General features: G+C 37.9%; 1 protein-coding gene across 18 annotated transcripts in view; it reads left to right on the forward strand.

Moving 5' to 3' along the window:
- Positions 1-8,041, forward strand: part of NCOR1 (nuclear receptor corepressor 1) — a 183,766-nt gene that overhangs the window by 3,617 nt on the left and 172,108 nt on the right. The window contains exon 1 of one of the 18 annotated variants that reach the window (XM_032280181.1): positions 3,480-3,521. The exons of the other annotated variants lie outside the window; for them this stretch is intronic. The gene's annotated coding sequence lies outside the window, so the exon portion shown is untranslated. Of the gene's footprint in view, positions 1-3,479; positions 3,522-8,041 lie in introns of those variants that run through there. 18 annotated transcript variants of the gene reach the window in all.

The raw sequence follows: 8,041 nt of genomic DNA on the forward strand, positions 1-8,041 counted from the left end.
TTTCACTCATGTTACTCAGGCTGGAGTGCAATGGCGCGATCTCGGCTCACTGCAACCTCCGCCTCCTGGGTTCAGGCAATTCTCCTGCCTCAGCCTCCTGAGTAGCTGGGATTACAGGCACGCACCACCATGCCCAGCTAATTTTTTGTATATTTGGTAGAGACGGGGTTTCACCATGTTGACCAGGATGGTCTCGATCTCTTGACCTTGTGATCCACCCGCCTCGGCCTCCCAAAGTGCTGGGATTACAGGCTTGAGCCACCGCGCCCGGCCAAGGCTGATCAGAATTTAATATGTACAGTCTTATTTGTAGAGGTTCGTGTGTTTTTGTTTACTCACTTATTCAACATAAGCTTCTTATGTTCTGGCACACTTCTAAATACTAGAAAGTTATAAAGTATAGTTGAGCAGATCAGTTATATTCATAAATAATTCAGTCTCTAGATTATCTTATATTTGGTTCTTTTCATGTTTGAGGATGCAAAAAATACATGTATACATGTAAATGGTTAAGAAAACATTTAAAAAAATTTTCTTTTTCTATTAGCGTTTCTTAAGAGTACTGAAGGCCGGGCGCGGTGGCTCAAGCCTGTAATCCCAGCACTTTGGGAGGCCGAGGCGGGTGGATCACGAGGTCAAGAGATCGAGACCATCCTGGTCAACATGGTGAAACCCCGTCTCTACTAAAACTACAAAAAATTAGCTGGGCATGGTGGCGCGTGCCTGTAGTCCCAGCTACTCAGGAGGCTGAGGCAGGAGAATTGCCTGAACCCAGGAGGCGGAGGTTGCGGTGAGCCGAGATCGCGCCATTGCACTCTAGCCTGGGTAACATGAGTGAAACTCCGTCTCAAAAAAAAAAAAAGAGTACTGAAAAACTATGAAAAGCTTCTGTAATGTAGTAATAACTGGATGTGGAGCATCTGTTTTTTATTTTGATTTTCTTGTGGTGGCATTTTTCCTTGAACACTTAAACTGTTCTACCATTTTTTTCCTACCCAAGTAGCTTGTGTGGTCAAAATATTACTAGACTAGTCTTCAGATACAACCTATTTTTTTTTAATTTGCATTTGAAAGTCTGAGACTGTACGAAACACTGCAAATATTCCTATGGAGTTCTTTAGACAGCTTGCTTCTTCCATATGTGCTGCTATTACTTTTATTTAGCAATAATCTCAAAAACAAACAAAATTGGTTAAAATCGTTAATGGCTGGGCACAGTGGCTCACGCCTATTATCCTGGTACTTTGGGAGGCTGAGGTGAGAGGACCACTTGAGGCCAGGAGTTTGAGACCAACCTGCACAACAGAGAGATCCTATCTTTACAAAAGTTAAAAAATTAGTGGAATTTACTTGTGGTCCCGGTTACTTGGGAAGCTGAGCCTGGGAAGTTGAGGTTTCAGTGAGCCATGATCGTGCCACTGCACTCACTTCAGACTGGGTGATAGAGCAAGACTGTCTCTCAAAAAAAACAAAACAAAGAGCTAATCTATAGAACGTAGAGTCAGATTATCTAGTCTTGTTTTACTTTTGATAAACCTGAAGGTTCCAGAAGTGAAGTGATTTATCTGCCTAAGTTGCTAAAGTTGGGCAAAAGCAGAATCCAGGTCTTTTCACATCCATTATAGTGTTCACTGCATTGCACAGTATCATCCATGGGATGATTTGATTTGGTGATTGACACTTAAAAATTGGAGTGAATAGGAAATGAGAGATTACTTTGGATCTTTAGCTTAGGTACTGAATTTAAGATACTTTTTTTTTTTTTTTTTTTTTGAGACGGAGTTTCACTCTTGTTACCCAGGCTGGAGTGCAATGGCGCGATCTCGGCTCACCGCAACCTCCGCCTCCTGGGTTCAGGCAATTCTCCTGCCTCAGCCTCCTGAGTACCTGGGACTACAGGCACGTGCCACCATGCCCAGCTAATTTTTTGTATTTTTAGTAGAGACAGGGTTTCACCATGTTGACCAGGATGGTCTCGATCTCTTGACCTCGTGATCCACCCGCCTCGGCCTCCCAAAGTGCTGGGATTACAGGCTTGAGCCACCGCGCCGGGCCAAGATACTTCTTAATATTAAATTTCTGCAATGAAGATACAGTTTGAACAAAATCGATACTGATCTATGTCAGTGTTACAGTGATCAGCAGGAATTATTTAGTTTGCTTAATTTTTAATCTGCTTTGATGAATGTCTTCTTAAACAAAAATGTCTTTGAGGTTATCTGGACCCAGTGATACTTCATGTATTACAGTGATGGAAATTTTATTAGGCTAGTGGTTAAATACCTCTGAGACCCAAATAGGTTCAATTATTTTATAAATTAGCTGTTGCTTGTTTTGCCTACTCTCAGACTTCTGGAATTTTTTAAAGTATGAAGGATTTCAGTTGTTGTATTAATATAAAAGCTGAGATAAATAACACAAAGATGAACTTTTTTTTTTTTTTTTGGAGACAAAGTCTCACTGTTGCCCAGGCTGGAGTGCAGTGGTACAGTCTCGGCTCACTGCAACTTCCACTTTCCAGGTTCAAGTGATTCTCATGTTTCAGCCTCCCAAATAGCTGGGATTACAGGCATGCGCCACCATGGCCTGCTAATTTTTGTATTTTTACTAGAGGTGGAGTTTCGCCATGTTGGCCAGGCTGATCTCAAACTCCTGACCTCAAGTGATCTGCCTGCTGTGGCCTCCCAAATTGTTGGGATTACAGGCATGAGCCATCACACTTGGCTGACTATATTCTTCATGAATTTTTTTTTAACTTCAAAAGCTAATTTGTAATACTCATTTTCTATATGTATTCATGTTATAAAATTTATTTCATAATTAAAAAGAGAGATGGAATCTGACTCTTTTGCCCAGCCTGGTCTTGAATTCCTGGGCTCAAGTATTCCTCCCACCCTGGCCTCCCAAAGTGCTGGGGATTACAGGCGTGAGCCATCATGCCCTGCTATAAAACTTATTGTAAAGGAAAAGGCATGTTCTTATTAAGCTGATAATCTTTACGTAAATACTGAAGCTTGGTGTATTTCTTTATTCCACTTGGGCTATTTTGTTGCATTAGGAAGAGTTTTGTTTTTTTCTTACTATGCTTGTTTTTGGAATACTCCTTTCCTACCTTACTCTTCCAAACTGTACTACATCTATATTTATCTTATTTTTCAAGGGTCTAATCACATATTACGTCATCCAGAAATTTTCTCTCCTATTCATTCTTCTCCAAAATGTGTATTTTTTATTCTGGAAACTCTTGATATATTGCATTTAGACCATAAGCCCTTTGTAGGCATGTCTGTATCGAGTTATCTTTAAGTTTTTCCTCTTCCCACTCCCAGAATAACACCCTGCTTCCACTTTGCATGCACAGAAAAGAGCTTAGCAGCTAGAGTTAAAACATGAAATTGTTTCTTTTTTTCTTTTTTACAGTCTCTCTGTTGCCCAGGCTAGAGTGCAGTGGTGGGATCATAGTTCAATGCAGCCTCCAACTCCTGGGCTCATGCGGTCCTCCTGAGTAGCTGGAACTATAGGTGTGTGCCACCACAGCTAGTCAGTGTTTTATTTTGTAGAAACAGGGTCTCACTGTGTTGCCCAGGCTGACCTCAAATTGCTGGGCTCAAGTGATCCTCCTGAAGTGCTGGGATTATAGGTGTGGGCCACGGGGCCAAGTTAAAAGCATTTCTTTTCTTTTCTTTTTTTTTTTTTTTTTTTTTAATTCTGTTTATTGAGATTTTTGGGAGGAAGAGAAAGTAAACATGGGATTGGTTCATCCCAGGCAGCACTCATAGTTCTAGATAATATTAGAATGCAAGAATGCAAGAGTGTTTTAATTTATATATGCAGGAAATTTTGGAGTAGTTTCAATCCTAGGAAAAAATTGTGAGTTAGAAATATGGAATGGTTGGTTGATGGGATCATAATAGAATTTGGGACTCCTTTGAAAGAATAGTATTGACTAATTTTATATAAATAATTTTTTAAGTGGATTAGTCAGGAGTAAAGGAAAAGTCAAGATTCCCAACTTATTTGGATTTCTTTCCCCCATTATAGTGTACTTGAACAAAATTTGTGCTGTTTGGCTGTTTTTAGTCTTTGTTATACATAAATAAACTGATATCAAACCCAAGTATATTAAGGTTACATTTTTCTAGGAAAATTTGACTATTAGATTTATTATGAGAGTCACTTTTATGCTTATAGGTTGCCCCTTTACCCTATACTTCTGTTGAACTGACAGACATTCTTCTTGCCATTATCACTGTCATACACAGTTCACATTCAGAGTACTTTGTTTTAGGCAATTCATTTCCCTTGGCAGTAACATACAAATTTATGTAATTTTGAAAATGTTTAAATAGTCATCATCATGACTTTGAGTTTCTGTTCAAAGATGTTTAACTTTGCATTACTTCTAAGTTTTTAAAATTCATTTTTGAATTACAATAACTTTTATGTATTGGGAATGAAATAAAAACTTGTGCTATCTAAGAGTTATAACCTAAAATATGCACAATGTAAATATACCTGATGTAGGGGTATATACATTCTGTTGAGGCGGGAGGAAGGAAAAGTTACTTTATATTCAAACAGAATCATTTTACACTTGATCTTAGCCAAAAGGCTCAGAAGCCACAAAATCATTTTAATGCATGAAGGAGGATATGCTATTTTAAAATCTTATCTTCCATTAATTATAAGTAATACATTATTTTATATATGTACTGAAATTGAAAGGACATTTCTGGATGCAATCTACTGAGAGTTCGTTGCATATTCTTCCCATTTTTTTCTGTGTGTGTATAATTTTCTATATGAAGGAATCATAATACACTGTTCTTTTGTATACTACTGTTCCAGGTTTGTCTATTTATTTCAGCGTTAACTCTGTCAATCATTAACAGCAACTTAATATCCCATTTCCACTACATGAAAATACCATTATTTGCTGGGCATGGTGGCTCACTCCTGTAATCCCAGCACTTTGGGAGCCGAGGCAGATGGATCACTTGAGGTCAGGAGTTTGAAACCAACCTGGCCAACATGGTGAAACCCCATTTCTACTGAAAATAAAAAAATTAGCCGGGTATGATGGCATGCTCCTGTAATCACAGCTACTCGGGAGGCTGAGGCAGGGTAATTACTTGAACCCGGGAGGAAGAGGTTGCAGTGAGCCGAGATCATGCCACTTCACTCCAGCCTGGGTGACAGAGCGAGACTCCGTTTCAAAAAAAAAAAAAAAAAAAAAAAAAAAAAAAAAAGGGAAAATTCCATAATTTGCATAATCAGCTATGGTCACTAGATTTTTTTTTTTTTTTTTTTGGCCAGAAAAACAAAGCTGTAAGCAATTGTATGTATATTAATATTTAAGCACGTGTACATATGTGTATGTATATATTTTGTGTACTTGTACAAATAGCTTTGTAGACTCCTAGAAGTGAAGTTGCTGAATCAAAAAATGAATAATATAGATTTGGATAGATATTGACACATTTTCCTTCTGAAAGATGGTCGTACCAATTTGTAAAGCTACCAATAGTATTCAGATATGCCCTGTACCATGGCCAATACTAGATATTACAGTTTCAAACATTTTGACAATTTAGGAACTGAAAAAATGTGATTCTCATTGGCCTTTTGTCAATCATTATTGAGGCTGAACATTTTTTAATATGAGGATGGTGGTATTTCTTTTTTTTGTTGTTGTTTGTTTTTCAGACGGAGTTTTGCTCTTGTTGCCCAGGCTAGAGTGCAGTGGTGTGATCTCCGCTCACTGTAACCTCCGCCACCTGGGTTCACACCATTCTCCTGCCTCAGTATCCCAAGTAGCTGGGATTACAGGCACCTGCCACCATGCCTGGCTAATTTGTCTATTAGTAGAGATTGGATTTCACTATGTTAGTCAGGCTGGTCTTGAACTCCTGACCTCAGGTGATCTGCCTGCCTTGGTCTCCCAAAGTGCTGGGATTACAGGAGTGTACCACTGTGCCTGTATTATAAAAGAAATACTGGCTGTATTTCTTTTATAAATTGCCTACTTTTGTTCTTTGGTTACTTTCTGATGGGGTTATTATTTTTTTCCAGATTGAAAAGTTCTTTGCATATTAGGATATTCACTTTTTTCTTTTCAAGATGGAGTTTTGCCCTTGTTGCCCAGACTGGGGTACAATGGCGCGATCTCAGCTCATCACAACCTCTGCCTCCTGGGTTCAAGTGACTCTCCTGCCTCAGCTTCCTGAGTGTATTTTTAGTAGAAACGGGGTTTCTCCATATTGGCCAGGTTGGTCTCTAACTCCCAACCTCAGGTGATCCACCTGCCTCAGCCTCCCAAAGTGCTGGGATTACAGGTGTGAGCCCCCACGCCTGGCCTTACTCATTTTTTTCATACGTGTGCACATAGCTATTCTTTTATAACGTAGTCAGATATATCCAAATGTAGTCAGATATATCCAAACCCAGCACTATGCTGCTGTGGGACCTTGGGCACATTACTTAACCTCTCTACACCTTAATTTCCTAATTTGTAAAATGGAGGTAATGTAAATAGCATTAGGCATAGTGGCTGGCACAAAAACAAAGTAAGTACTCAATAAATGTTAGCTATAACTATTATTAGTCCATATTGGACTTTGGGTTTTGTTCTCTACTTAAGACTTTCCTTACTCTAAAATGTAAAATATTAACCCATCTACTAAACTAGAAGAACAAAATGAGGAACATTATATATAATATGTCTTTCTGTGTCATTGCTTTAAAGATGAAAAACAATGTATGTATTTTTGCTTGTGTAACACAGGATATATGATGTTTGGAAACATTGGTTGTCATAGTAAAAGAATGAGTGAGAGGAAGACTTTTTGACTGCATGCCTTTTTGTATTTTTAAAACAAAGAAGTCCCCAGATTGTAATTTAATACTTTAATGTTTTTTTTTTTTTTCTCCTTTTCCTTTTTAAAACTTCTAATTCTTTGATCCATAAGAAATTTATTTCCGGTATAGGAAGTGAGACATATTTTGGGGGATAAAATTGTGTGTGAATTCTACTCCAACTAGCTAGTTATGTCAGCACCATTTAGTGAATAATCTGTTTTTTGCCCCAGTGTTAGAATTGTAACTTTTGTCATTTACTAAATGTGTTTGGGATTGTTTCTCATCTGTCTTATTATTTTTTTTAATCTCGTGTATTATCATATGCTTTAAATTACTATCATTTTGTAACTTTGATACAGATGAGGTTAGTCACCTGTTCATTACTCTTTTTTTTTTTTTTTTTTTCTGACTTTGACAATTCTGGTCTATATATTCTTCTAGATGAACTTTAGAATCATTATGTGACATTCAAAAGGAAATCTTAGAGACATTTTTATTTAATACTGAATATTGATTGGGAATACTGAAATTGTAAGTGAAGTTTGGGGAAATTGACATCTTTATGTACTTTCTGTACTGTGTTCAAATAGATTTTTATGTCTCAGTAGATTTTCAAACTTTGCTTCAAATAAGTCCTGTACAAATAAGTCGTGTATATTTCTTGTTTATTTCTTTTAAAAAACAGACCCATGAATGAGAGTATGCTTGTTTATTTTATTCAACAAATATTGTAGAGAATCAAACAGTTAGCTTTTATTCTAGTGAGAGAAGACAGAATATAATCAAATAAAATGAAGTACATAATGCATTTCAGATTATGGTAAACCTACAAAGGAATCAAAAGGGTGATGTGATTGAAAGTAACTGGTGGGAGCTTATATGTACGGTGGTTGGAAAGACTCTTCTGAGATGATATTTGAGCTAAGACCTTAAGTTTGAGGAGGAGCTAGCCACTTAAATGAGCCAGGAACAGCATTCCTGGCAGAGAGTAAAGGAGGACAAAGACCTGACTAGGAAGGGCTTGGCAGAGAAGGGCTCTGAAGAAACTGAAGGGAAACTCTCATTGCTGGGGCTTAGTGAGCAATCTGGAAAGTAAGCAGGCCAAATTGAGTAGGGCCTTGGGTCATCGTAAGTAGTTTAGACTTTATTTGCAGTGCATAGGAAATCCTTGGGGAGTCTGAAG

Source organism: Sapajus apella, unplaced genomic scaffold, assembly GCF_009761245.1.
Source record: "Sapajus apella isolate SASKATOON/1434 unplaced genomic scaffold, GSC_monkey_1.0 scaffold12, whole genome shotgun sequence".
In the NCBI taxonomy this organism is placed as follows: Eukaryota; Metazoa; Chordata; class Mammalia; order Primates; family Cebidae; genus Sapajus; species Sapajus apella.